The sequence below is a fragment of the Protobothrops mucrosquamatus genome, unplaced genomic scaffold (genome assembly GCF_001527695.2).
Source record: "Protobothrops mucrosquamatus isolate PMUCROS unplaced genomic scaffold, P.Mucros_1.0 scaffold3711, whole genome shotgun sequence".
Classification (NCBI taxonomy): domain Eukaryota; kingdom Metazoa; phylum Chordata; class Lepidosauria; order Squamata; family Viperidae; genus Protobothrops; species Protobothrops mucrosquamatus.
In genome coordinates this window covers 1-9,634 of record NW_015389665.1, presented here as the reverse complement: position 1 = coordinate 9,634, position 9,634 = coordinate 1, and the positions used below count along the sequence as shown (strand labels likewise).

Sequence of the window (9,634 nt, the reverse complement as noted above, 5' to 3'; positions counted from 1 at the left end):
CCACGCAGTATATTTAGAACTGTAGTAAAGTTTTTATTTGCTAAAAGAACATGAGTCACACGGTTTACTAGTTACAAAGCACGATGGCAAAGTCCCATGCCATTTTTCTTTTATGAGGTTTTGTGATAGTTGGGCCTCAACTGAATGTTTTAGAAGCATCTCAACCCAATCTTCTAATTGTTGAAGAATTGTTCCAGTTTGCTGATCTTTTTTTTAAAATCAGCTTTATTCACAAAGTTGTGGCCGTTGCAGTGTTTCCATGATCAACCTGATTTCTGATATTCCCTGCCGGCTTCCCACAAGTCCTTGGGGAAGCCAGCAGGAAGTCAGAAGTGGCTCCCACACCTGCTTTTTTGCCCACCTGTGGTCTTTCTGTTTCTCAGTTCAGGTAAGCAGATGTTGATTTATCTTTGAAGTGCATTTACCACTACTCCTGTTTTTCTATTCATGATATATACTTTTCTTACATCACCACAGGATCATCCAGCATTGGAGTAAAAATATATGGTCAGCCTAAAATGTAAAGTTTGAAAGGAGCTTGTTCCAAAAAGGCACCTGGACGGCCTTGTATTTTTTTTTCTTTGAAGACATTTTGCTTCTCATCCAAGAAGCTTCTTCAGTTCTAGCACTGATGATGTTACTTAGTTGGGTCATGAAACGTCTGCAAGAAAACCATCAAGCTCAGAAAGCACCAAGGACCCCACAATCCTCTTCCTCCTCCATTCCACAAGCCCCCTCTCTTCTAGCACTGATGATATTACCTAACTGGGTAATGAAATGTCTGCAAGAAAACAACCAACCTCAGAGAGCACCAAGGACCCCACCGTTCTTCTCCTTCTCCTTCTCCTTCTCCTTCTCCTTCTCCTTCCCCTTCTTCCTCTTTTTCTTCCTCTTCCTCTTCTTCCTCCTCCTCCTCCTCTCCACAAACCCCACTTCCTCCTACCACTGATGATGTTACCTAGTTGGGTAATGAAATGTCTGCAAGAAAACTCCCAACCTCAGAGAGCTTAAGGACCCCGTTGTTGTTGTTGTTGTTGTTGTTGTTGTTGTTGTTGTTGTTGTTCTTCTTCTTCTTCTTCTTCTTCTTCTTCTTCTTCTTCTTCTTCTTCTTCTTCTTCTTCTTCTTCCTCTTCCTCCTCCTCCTCCTCCTCCTCCTCCTCCTCTCTACAAACCCCACTCCCTCCTAGCACTGATGATGTTACCTAGTTGGGTAATGAAATGTCTGCAAGAAAACAACCAACCTCAGAGAGCACCAAGGACCCCTCATTTCAGCTCTGAACTACAAATATTCTCCTTGATGGCTTCTTCAGTTCAGAACTGAAGAAGCTTCTTGGATGAGAAGCGAAATGTTTTCAAAGACAAACTGCCAAAAAAAGTCCAGCTGCCTTTTAGAAAAAGCACCTTTGGGACAACCACGACCTGGAGAGGACGACGCTTTGGAGTTGTTTATTACAGGCGTGAGTTGGGTGGATGATGGCCCTTCTGGACCATCTAGGGGTGAAGAAGCAATCCAGAAATGTTTGAACCGAACAATTTAGGCTGAATCCTTCCACCCATTCATACGCAAGAGCAAGCAGGCTCTTGATTGTCCCAAAGGTGCTTTTTCAAGAGGCAACTGGACTTCCTTTGTTTTTCCTTGAAGACATTTCACTTCTCATCCAAGAAGCTTCTTTGGTTCTGACTCAACGACTCTCAGAAAGAGTGCTAACGACCAGATGACCGCAAGGAATATAAATCCTTCCATTCTCCACCATTCAGTCAGAACTGAAGAAGCTTCTTGGATGAGAAGCAAAAGGTCTTCAAGAAAAAACAAAGAAAGTTCAATTGCCTCTTGAAAAAGCACCTTTGAGGCAACCATGACCTGGATGATTGAGGATCTCCATAGACACCCTTCAAATGTAATGTTCATTCTGGTCCCATCAGACTGTGCTACCTTTCTCTCAAAGGGCAAGCGAACATGCCTCAGAGTTGTCTAGTTAGCAATAAAGCTGATTGGTCGTGTCTCATGTTGTTGACCGACAGCTGAGATGGCCAGGATGAGGTCCCTGGGTGTGTTACGAAGCACCGAATGCCAACTTGTAGACACTTTTCTGACAAATCTTTTGGACGGGAGACATTAACTTTGGCCTACTTCCCTGTTGGGGAGCGCCCAGTCTGGCAGGGAGGAGGGATCAAACACATATCTAGTCTAGAATCACTGTGCGATCACAAACGGGCTAGGACCGCTCCCCCTCCCTAAATTCCTTGGAGCCTTATCTAATTGTTACCAAGAGTTGGCTGGGAGATTATAGGCAGAACATGATACAGGAAGTCCTCGACTTAAAACAGTTCATTTAGGAACCGTTTAAAACTACAACAGCACTGAAAAAAGTGACTTAGGACCGTTTCGCACACTTATGACCCTTGCAGCCTCCCCATGGTCACATGATCAAAATTTGGATGCTGGGCCACTGGTTTATGACTGTTGTAGTGTCCTGGAGATCACGTGACTGTAGTGTCCCGGAGATTTATGACTGTTTTATGACAGTTGTAGTGTCCCGGAGATCACGTGATCCCCTTTTGCAATCAGCAAAGTCAATGGGGAAGCCGGATTCATTTAACAATCGTGTTACTTCCTTAACTGTTGCAGCGATTTCCTTAATAATGCGTCAAGATCAGTAGTAAAATGGGGCACAACTCACTTANTCCTCCTCCTCCTCCTCCTCCTCCTCTTCTTCTTCTTCTTCTTCTTCTTCTTCTTCTTCTTCTTCTTCTTCTTCTTCTTCTTCTTCTTCTTCTTCTTCTTCCTCTTCCTCTTCCTCTTCCTCTTCCTCTTCCTCCCCTCCTCCTCTCCACAAACCCCACTCCCTCCTAGCACTGATGATGTTACCTAGTTGGGTAATGAAATGTCTTCAAGAAAACAACCAACCTCAGAGAGCACCAAGGACCCCTCATTTCAGCTCTGAACTACAAATATTCTCCTTGATGGCTTCTTCAGTTCAGAACTGAAGAAGCTTCTTGGATGAGAAGCAAAAGGTCTTCAAGAAAAAACAAAGAAAGTTCAGTTGCCTCTTGAAAAAGCACCTTTGAGGCAACCATGACCTGGATGATTGAGGATCTCCATAGACACCCTTCAAATGTAATGTTCATTCTGGTCCCATCAGACTGTGCTACCTTTCTCTCAAAGGGCAAGCGAACATGCCTCAGAGTTGTCTAGTTAGCAATAAAGCTGGTCGTGTCTCATGTTGTTGACCGACAGCTGGGATGGCCAGGATGAGGTCCCTGGGCGTGTTACGAAGCACCGAATGCCAACTTGTAGACACTTTTCTGACAAATCTTTTGGAAGGGAGACATTGACTTTGGCCTACTTCCCTGTTGGGGAGCAGCCAGTCTGGCAGGGAGGAGGGATCAAACACGTATCTAGTCTAGAATCACTGTGCGATCACAAACGGGCTAGGACCGCTCCCCCTCCCTAAATTCCTTGGAGCCTTATCTAATTGTTACCAAGAGTTGGCTGGGAGATTATAGGCAGAACATGATACAGGAAGTCCTCGACTTAAAACAGTTCATTTAGGAACCATTTGAAACTACAACGGCACTGAAAAAAGTGACTTAGGACCGTTTCGCACACTTATGACCCTTGCAGCCTCCCCATGGTCACATGATCAAAATTTGGATGCTGGGCCACTGGTTTATGACTGTTGTAGTGTCCTGGAGATCATGTGACTGTAGTGTCCCGGAGATTTATGACTGTTTTATGACAGTTGTAGTGTCCCGGAGATCACGTGATCCCCTTTTGCAATCAGCAAAGTCAATGGGGAAGCCGGATTCATTTAACAATCGTGTTACTTCCTTAACTGTTGCAGCGATTTCCTTAATAATGCGTCAAGATCAGTAGTAAAATGGGGCACAACTCACTTANGTGACTGTAGTGTCCCGGAGATTTATGACTGTTTTATGACAGTTGTAGTGTCCCGGAGATCACGTGATCCCCTTTTGCAATCAGCAAAGTCAATGGGGAAGCCGGATTCATTTAACAATCGTGTTACTTCCTTAACTGTTGCAGCGATTTCCTTAATAATGCGTCAAGATCAGTAGTAAAATGGGGCACAACTCACTTAAAAACTGTTTTGCTTAGCGACAGAAATTTTGGACTCGGTTGTGGTCTCAGTCTAATTGTGTAATTAGTTAGCCTGGACTCTGCAGGTGTAGTTCTGGTTAGCCTGTATTGTGTTGGGTTACTTTAGTCTTTGTACTTTCCATTTCTTCTCAATGGAAAAAAACATCAGATTCATAAGAGTGGAAAGCGGTTAACAAATCCATGAAGCAGATAATCAGCAACCCAATGTGACCATAAAGGTTACTCTATTAGTAAGCTGTGATGTATTAGGATGAGAATTAGAAAATGTTTATGAAATAAAATAAGAATATATTGAGGTAAGTAATATGTGTATTTTAGATATCATAACTTTTGCGTAGTGAAATAAAGGAGATTTGGGTTACCGGAAATTTGAATATTATGGATGTTAAAGGTTAAAATTGGAATACTATAATTAGAAATTAAGAATTAGGTAAAATTCAAAAACAGGATATGGATATGTATAAGCAAAAAATAGATCAACAACTGTTTTAATTGAGCTTGCTATGGTTAGAAACTTACTAGCTTAACTATGTTATATCAAATGTTAATGGGAAATAGAGGAGGAATTTTTGATAATGTAACCTGAGACATGTACTAAAAATGCTGTTACTGAACTATTGATTACCCAGTCACCACGTTGCTTTCTAAATACTTGGATGTTAAGTTGGAAAACTAATAAAATTTGTTTTTTTAAAAAATAACCCAATGTGGCTGGCCCTAGTGATGCAAAGACCTATTACTGAATGATGTTGAGGTAGGGATATTATGACCTTGACAAAGTGTTGGGTGATTCAACATTTCTGGGCTACCACAAAATTCTTTCTAGGTGACCCTCCGTCCTACAAGGACTGCTAAAATTGTCTCCCAAGTTTTGGAGATGAGGCCGTAACGGACTTTTTTCAGACCTAAGACAGGGCCAGCTTATGAGAATTTCAAGCAGTAATTTATTTATTTTTTTATAGAGACCGTGGAGTTAAAATCCAAGGAGACCAGGCTAGGAAAAGCTTCCACACCAAAAGAAAGTGAGTTTGGGCCTTAAGGAACGTTTTTGATCTTGTTAAGGTTTTTTTTTAAGACCCAATCCAGCTAATAACGAAGGTGTACAAGGCTGATTCCAACCCCACAGAATCAAGAGGTCAAACATATTGTCCTTCGACGCTGACAACAACAAAGCAACACAATTGCCACAACAAAGCAACACAATTGCCAAAGAGAACGATTTATTGAGTGCAAATTTCCATACTTCTCAATGCATTTGAATAACTGCATATATTCCTTCATTACAGAAGTGCAAATGATATCTGGATATTGATATGATCCGTTGTTGTAATCTTAATGGAGAGCCAGGAGTGACCCCCCCCCCAGGAACTCGACAAGGTGGTTTCAACATAGATTTCAAAAATTCAAAATTTACAACGATGTAAAAACAGATGAAGCGTCAACTTGCCTCAGGAATCAGAGAATGGAAACCTAAAAGAGAAAACACTGTATCGTTAAAGCACAGTTTGTCTTCCAGATTTTGATGTGCATTGAACATGCTCCACAGATAAAACCAGGTGAAGCTTCCACGTTGTGGCTGCCATCTTGATTGTTTTCACCTACTCTGTGGAGACCCCAGATTCCCGCCCCGATGTCTTGCAAACATCAAAACACTTGGGAAAACTAGGGCAAATGAATCGTTCCTGAATATTTTCTGAAAAAGTCATACTTACAGTGCCCTCAACGGCGGTTTAAGCTTTTTAGTTTTCCTAAAGAGAGAAAAAGAGACCCCAAGGTAATATCAGATGTGTCTCCATCCTCAATCCCCAGGCAGGAACTCCTCAATTTTTTTTGCCATGGAATTGCCTAAGGTTTTCCTTCCTTCTACTCACCTATCATGTCAATCTCCAGAGTGGTCTCACGTTGCAGGCCAGATCTGGGGTTTCTTGCTCGACAAGTATAATTCCCAGAATGCTCTGGGGTGATATCCAGATTGATCACCGCGGGGTTCTCCTCAACTGGCAATCCATTGTAAAACCACAGAATGTCTGCAGCAGGAGAGGCAACAGCTACGCAGCTTAGAGTGATTTGGGACAGGTTGATGTCAACTGTCTCGTTGATAAACGGAGTGTCAGGTCCATCTGCAAGAAACAGGCATATTTTTTAACCAGAGAAGAATATCTTTCAAAATCATGGCTTTGCGGTTTTCTGAAATGTGACAAGGAAGAATGTTCCCATTTCATTTTGTCTAATGGGTCTAGGGAAGGGACTGCCCTGGATGACACCTGGATCAATGGTTTTTCAAATTTGTCCATTTTCAGATGGGTGGACTTCAACTCCCAGAATCCCCATGCTGGCTGGGGAATTGTGGGAGTTGAACTCCACCCATCTGAAAATGGCCAACTTTGAAAAAAACACTGACCTAAACTGCTCAGAATGCCTAGGTTGGAAAAATCAAAATTAACCCGGATGTGGGGTTCTGCACTAAACTGAGAAACGGGCTGGGTTCATAATATGTGCTAATTTACTGAACCCCTCCCAAACAAACCAAGTTTAAAATGAACTCAGCTTACCGTATAATTTGAATGTAGCCACTAGGTTACCAAATGATAATAGAACAACAGAGTTGGAAGGGGCCTTGGAGGTCATCTAGTCCAACCCCCTGCTCAGGCAGGAAACCCTATACCATTTCAGACAAAGATGGAGCACCCACAATTTCTGGAGGCAAGTCGTTCCACTGATTAATTGTTCTCACTGTGAGGAAATTTCTCCTTAATTCCAGGTTGCTTCTCTCCTTGGTTAGTTTCCACCCGTTGCTTCTTGCCCTGCCTTCAGGTGCCTTGGAGAATAGCTTGACTCCCTCTTCTTTGTGGCAGCCCCTGAGATATTGGAACACTGCTATCCTGCCACCCCTAATCCTTCTCTTCATTAAACTAGAAATACTCAATTCCAGCAACTGTTCTTTATATGTTTTAGCTTCCAGTCCCCCAAAGGCAAGTTGTTCCATTAGTTAACTGTCCTCACTGTTAGGAAGTTACTCCTCAATTCTAGGTTGTTTCTATCCTTGGTTAGTTTCCATCCATTGCTTCTAGTCCTGCCTTCCGGTTCCTTGGACAATAGGTGGCCCCCCTCTTCTTTGTGGCAACTACCGAGATATTGGAATGCTGCTAATGTCACCCCTAAACTAGACCAGTGGTGGCGAACCTATGGCACGGGTGCCAGAGGCGGCACTCAGAGCGCTCTCTGTGGGCACGCGCGCCGTCGCCCCAGTCCTAGGCCTTCAGCTGGGTTTTATAAAACCTTTTCTCCTTAGGCCTCCGCCGCTGAGTACAAAAAAAAAGGTTCAATCAATCAGTCAATTTCAACTCCTCGCGGGAAAAAAAAAGATCTCGCAAAGTTGGAATTGATTGATTGAACTTTTTAGTCCCACCCAGTCTGCTGTTACCACCACAGCCACGCCCACCCAATGGGCCACACCCACCCAATGGGCCACACCCACCCAGCACCCGACGATGCATAAGTGGGTTTTGGGTTGCCGTTTGGGCACTCGGTCTCCAAAAGGTTCGCCATCACTGAACTAGACATACCCAATTCTTGCAACCGTTCTTCATATGTTTTAGCCTCTATATGAGAGATTGCACCTCTCTTAGCACAAAGGTGAAATGAGGCATGCTAGCTACACGGCATGACTGACGATAAGAAGATCAGACTTACATATGATACTTAAGGGGTGGGGAGCGCTGACATTCGAAGAGAAGCTGTTGGAAGCGTTGCACGTATATTGTGCGGCATCGCTTCGATCACATGGGTTAAACACAAGGGTCTGGTTGTTGTTTATCAAATAGACACGTGTATTGTTCTTCACGGGCTGGCTTCCTTTGAACCAAGAATACGAAATGTCGTCACCTTCGGCTGTGCAGTTCAAGGAGATAAGTTGGTCCTCTGTGCTGTCTGATGGACCAGTGATTGTGACGTCGTGTACGCAACCTGCAAGGAGGGGAAAAGAGCTGATGAGGCTGAAGGTCTTACCCGGAGGCTGTAGTGACACACACACACACACACACACACACCCATCCAGAGGGTGGATAGGACGAATGGAGAGGCAGTTTGGTCTAGGTCAGGGGTAGGCAACCTTGGCTCTTTTATGACTCGTGGACTTCAACTCCCAGAATTCCTCAGCCAGCAGTGCTGAGGGGAAAGGGAGAGGTTTCCATGCTGAGCCATGCTGGCTCAGGAATTCTGGGAGTTGAAGTCCACGAGTCATAAAAGAGCCAAGGTTGCCTACCCCTGGCCTAGGGAATGCTGGGAGTTGAAGTCCACAGGTCTTAAAAGTTGCCAAGTTTGGAAACCCTTGGTCTAATGGTTAAGGCACCAAACTAGAAAGCAAGAAACCGTGAGTTCAAGTCCCGCCTTAGGCAGGAAAGCCGGCCAGGTGACTTTGAGCCAATCGTTCTCTCTCAGTCCAACCCACCTCACAGGATTGTTGCTGTGGGGAAAACATGAGGACTAGTAAGGTGTTTGGGATATGTTTGCGGCCTTGAGTTAGTTGTAGCAACGATAAAGGCGAGGTAGAAATAAATAAATAAAACCAAGCACGTCTCACTCAACAACTGCCTTGCTTAGCAATGAAAACTGTGGTCATAAGTCGAGGGCTATATATGTACAGCCCGGGAACACTGATCCCTGACAATGACTTGGATTTCCAGTTAGGCCAGGGGTAGGCAACCTTGGCTCTTTTATGACTGGTGGACTTCAACTCCCAGAATTCCCGAGCCAGCCGTGCTGAGGGGAAAGGGAGAGGTTTCCATGCTGAGCCATGCTGGCTCAGGAATTCTGGGAGTTGAAGTCCACCAGTCATAAAAGACCCAAGGTTGCTTACCCCTGGCCTAGGCCGCTTTATGACTCATGGACTTCAACTCCCAGAATTCCTGAGCCAGCCATGCTGAGGGGAAAAGGTGAGGTTTCCATGCTGAGCCATGCTGGCTCAGGAATTCTGGGAGTTGAAGTCCACCAGTCATAAAAGAGCCAAGGTTGCCTACCCCTGGTCTAGGGGTTGAGGCACTAGGCCAGAAAGTTGGAGAAAGCGAGTTCCAGTTCTTCCTTTAGGCATGAAAGACAGCTGGGGGGACTTTGGACCAACCACTAGGAGATGGTGAGTTCGGGTCCGCTCTTAAGTATGAAAGTCACTGACGTGCCTATGTTATGGCCAATTTGTTGGCTTGTTCGCTTGTTTGTATCCTGCCTTTATTACTTTTACAAATCACTTAAGGCGACGAATGTGTTCAACGCACCTTCCTTCTCCTATTTTCCCCGCAACGACAACCCTGTGAAGTGGGTTGGGCTGAGAGACAAGGACTGGTCCAAGGTCACCCAGCTGGAAGAAGGAGGGAGCCCCGTACCAAACTTCGCTCGGACTGACCGTTATGAAAGTCCCGCCTGAACCTGGTTGGTCATACTGGGGTGGGCAGTGAGAGATAGTTAAGAGAGGGAAAAGTAGAACTCAGAGGTTTTCCCACTTCTGGCTTTGCAATACAG

At 44.4% G+C, this 9,634-nt stretch overlaps 1 long non-coding RNA gene across 1 annotated transcript; it reads right to left on the bottom strand.

Moving 5' to 3' along the window:
• Nucleotides 1-5,343: 5,343 nt before the first annotated feature.
• LOC107298094 lies at nucleotides 5,344-6,143 on the bottom strand. The gene is made up of 3 exons (XR_001549146.1): nucleotides 5,992-6,143; nucleotides 5,833-5,868; nucleotides 5,344-5,590 (listed from the first exon to the last, which is right to left on the bottom strand). It is a non-coding gene; the product is annotated as an uncharacterized LOC107298094 (long non-coding RNA).
• Between the last annotated feature and the right edge of the window lie 3,491 nt (nucleotides 6,144-9,634).